Raw genomic sequence first — 3,741 nt, 5'->3', positions numbered from 1 at the left:
GAGTAGAAAACCCGTCTTTCTCTCACAGAGCGGCGGCTGGTTTCAAACTGCCGACCGTGCGAATCGCAGCCCAGCATGTAACCGCTGCTCCGCCAGGGTTCCCAGGTACAGAGACGGCGAGAGACGTTGTTCTCAGATCGGTTCTCACCCACCCGGACCCTGGGACCAGCTGAACAAGCCCCCTCCCGTCCTTCACCATCCCCCACGCTGACCCCACATCCCAATGCACACATGCACAAAATAATAGATTTATACCCATAATAGATTTATACCCATGCAATACATTTGTATGCATACTGGAGATAGATTTAGTATATAGATAGATTCAGTATGCATGTAATGTGCACATTCGCATGGCAGTGAGCCTGGTTTGGACTTTCGGCATGACGGGAGCCCAGGAAGCACAGAGGCACGCATTGAGCTACTAGGTGCAAGGTCTGTGGTTCAATCCCCCAGCTGCTCCCCAGGAGGAAGACGAGGCTTTCTGCTCCCGTGAAGAAGGGACGGCAGCCGTGGACCCTCCGTCCCTGCACTGAAAACCCACCCACAGGGGCAGTTCCACTCTGCCCTTACGGGGGCAGGTACGAATGGGAAGATGGGTGGTTGAAACACATCAGACTCTGGGTGGAGGAAAGGCCAGGGATCTCGCCCGGTGGAGGCGATGGCCTGGACGCCCTGTGGCCGGCCGTGAGCTGAGGTCGAATCGGACCACCCAGCAGCCACAACAATGTCCAGCCAAGGTAGCCTGGAGCCCCATGGTGCTCAGTGTGGCCGGGACACACAGCACTCAGCGAAAGGATCCGTCCATCCAATAACCGCCCCCTGAGGCCGTCGGGGACCCGATGCTTACCTTGGGCACTGACCTTCTGAGGGGCTATCAGCCACACCTCCATGGGACGCTGCTGGGCCGGAATCCCTCCCGTTTCAGCACATTAAACAAAAAGTTTCCTATAAGAAAGAAGAGAAAAGAGCTTAGGAATGAACATGGACAAACGCACGTGCCCCTGTGTTGGTCGCAGACACAGGCACAACAGCACACACCTGGGGCCGACCGACCACAGAGCCAAGGAGAACAGGCTGCGGTCCATCCGGCTCTGGAATGGGCAGCAATAAAACCAGGGACGGCGCTCGCCCCGCAAGACGCGGACACAACCTGACAGCATCGTTTTGGCAGATGCGGTCAGCCTGGCGAAGGTGCGCATCCCATGCCCCCCCCTGCTGTAAGGACAGACCCAGACCAGGGCATGTGGTCCCCACAGCAATGCACCAGACTTCATGATGGCGCCCAGGGGCTGGGGCTGGGGGAAGGGAGACAGGAGGAAGCCCCCTCGTCCCCCAAAAGGAGGGGGGGACAGGGATAACGTGTTTCAATAAAAATTGCTGGATTAAAAAGTAAACACAGAAACCACCCGATGCCTCCCCCCTCGGATGTAAATGTGGGTCTGAGTAGCTGGACGGTGGAGGGAAGAGACGCTGAGGGGACCGGGGGGCGTTTAGCGACATGTCCGTTCATCTCAAACGGACCAGCAGAAACGGAAAGTGGTCGCACGCTTCGCAACATCCCGTTTCCCGTCACCGGACGCGTGGGCTTGTGATGAATAGCGGTCCCGCGAACAATCATATCAATGAAAGTGAAATAAAACCAGCAGAGAAGTAAATTGTCAAACGCAGTGAGAGAAATGGAGGTACGGCGGAGGGGGGGATTCAAAATGTCTCTGGGAAGATCCCATTTACCTCTTCACCCCACGTTTTCCACGCCAACATGCAAGCCCGCTTCCCCGTTGTGTTATTTCAAACACAGCGATGTGTTTCTTGGACGCTCTGGGACTCGCCTAAGAGAATCCTTAGCTTGGTCACTGGTGAGGGGAATCGTGGAGAGAAGCTATTTCCACGGTGACAGGCGAATTTGAGCTCGGCCGCGGACCCAGGGGTTCCACCCAAGAGAAGTCTCTTTCGGCAAACGCTACCGTCTGTGAACTCGTTCGGTGGTAAGATCACTGAACACACATGGGCTAGTTTTATTGCACTAGAGCAACGAGGTCAGTATACTTGTGTCCGTTACATCATCTGCTGTCAATTAGAGACTGGGGAGTGGAGGGGGGGAGTTTACCTGTCCATCAGGTCACAGCTTGATGACCTCCCCTGGAGGCACTGAGGAGATAAATAGCTCACGGGAGGCGGGACACATGGAGCTATGCTAGTGGCCCGAGCTGGAGAAGCCACGTGGATCCACCCTGGTGCAGCCAGACCTCTGGAACTGGAGAAGCCACGTGGGGACCCTGCCAGTGCTGAGCTGCTTCCAACAAACGCCACTGGATCCAAAGACTTCCCACCCACCGGCCGGTGATCACCCTGCATTTGGCGTCGTTGCATGTGTTGCGTGAGTCTGAACAAGACGTTTTGGTATCGCACACCTGGGCTAATATCGGACTTATGGACTTCATCTGGACCAGGCTGGCTGTTTTCTGAATGTATAAGCACTCCATCTATGAAGGTCTTTCTTATACACACAGGAGTGTCCTTGAAGTGGTCTCCCTGGTGGACCCGGACTCTCAGAGTTCTCTTCTGCATCACACGGGGGTCTTCAGACGCTGGGATGCTGACGGAACGCGAGACAAATTCAAGACCTAATGCAAACCCTAGAATTATGAGGGTCATCCAGAGAGGACCTAGCACAGGCTGCAAATACACTAGCTAACACACCAGAACACACACACACACACACACACACACACACCAGAATGAAAACATGATAGAGACCCCTTACGGGTGCATCGAAAGCAGATTCAGTGAGTGAATTTCACTAGGAGCAGAAAGAGAATGCACCGATGGAGGATGGAGGGTTATTTGGGGCATTGCCATATCAGACCAGAGACCGATCTCTAAGCCCTTTGAAAACCCTCATCGCTGTAGCTAGCAAAAGGCAAACATGCCAACAGGGAGCGGGCAGAGCCCAGGGACAGACAAGTCACCAGAAAGATGCCCGGGTGGACGGCACATACCGAAGGGAATGCTCCTCATCATGAGCCCTCCCTGAGGCGAAAATCAAAACAACGACGAGGTGCCCGCACGCCCCAACCCTGAGCGGAGCGTTCTAGAAGAAACCGGGCATGGCAAACGCTGGGGCTGTTGCAGCGTCACCGGTCCCGGTAGAGGCTCTGGGAAGGGCAGGCACACGGCGCAGCCATGGTGCAAAGCAAGTGGGTGCTTCCTGAGGAGTGGAGACGAGCAATGACCAGAAGCCCGGGAATTCCTCTGCTTGGTAGATGTCCGGACAAAAGAGGAGCCGTGAGAGAAGCAGACGCCAGCACACCGTCTTCTCCACACAGCGCTTCACAAGAGCCAGGAGCTGGCGGCAAGGTAAAGGTTCCTCAGAGGATGATGGGGCTCAGAGAGCTGGCGGCACACAATGGGGCACACAGCTGCCCTCCAGCGGGGCCACGGATCCGTGAGACGCCCTGACAACAGGGGGGCTTGAAGGACCCCACGCTGCGTGACGTTGGCCACCAGCAAAAGGTAAATTGTGCAGGCGAGCACCGGGCTAAGAAGCCCAGGGAGGTGTTCACGCCCACAGGAGCAACTTTGAAGGTTACCAGGGGTGGGCGGGGAAGGGACGGGGGAGGAAGTCAGAGGCCAGGCTGGAGGGTGGACGCCTTCCAGTACGGCTGAGTGAGGACTGGGGGAGACCCGAACTGGGGGAGGCCCGGCAAAGGGCTGAAAAGCAAGGATGTGACTTTGAGG

General features: G+C 56.2%; 1 protein-coding gene across 1 annotated transcript in view; it reads right to left on the bottom strand.

The window, feature by feature from the left end:
* Nucleotides 1–943, bottom strand: part of NLGN4X (neuroligin 4 X-linked) — a 159,586-nt gene extending 158,643 nt beyond the window's left edge. The window contains exon 1 of the mRNA XM_013008539.2: nucleotides 851–943. The gene's annotated coding sequence lies outside the window, so the exon portion shown is untranslated. The remainder of the gene's footprint in view (nucleotides 1–850) is intronic.
* Nucleotides 944–3,741: the final 2,798 nt, after the last annotated feature.

This window comes from Echinops telfairi, unplaced genomic scaffold (assembly GCF_000313985.2).
Source record: "Echinops telfairi isolate 266 unplaced genomic scaffold, ASM31398v2 ScPeMD7_53;HRSCAF=182, whole genome shotgun sequence".
NCBI classification, from domain to species: Eukaryota; Metazoa; Chordata; class Mammalia; order Afrosoricida; family Tenrecidae; genus Echinops; species Echinops telfairi.
The sequence above is the reverse complement of the archived record's forward strand: the minus strand, read 5'-3'. Positions and strand labels throughout refer to the sequence as shown.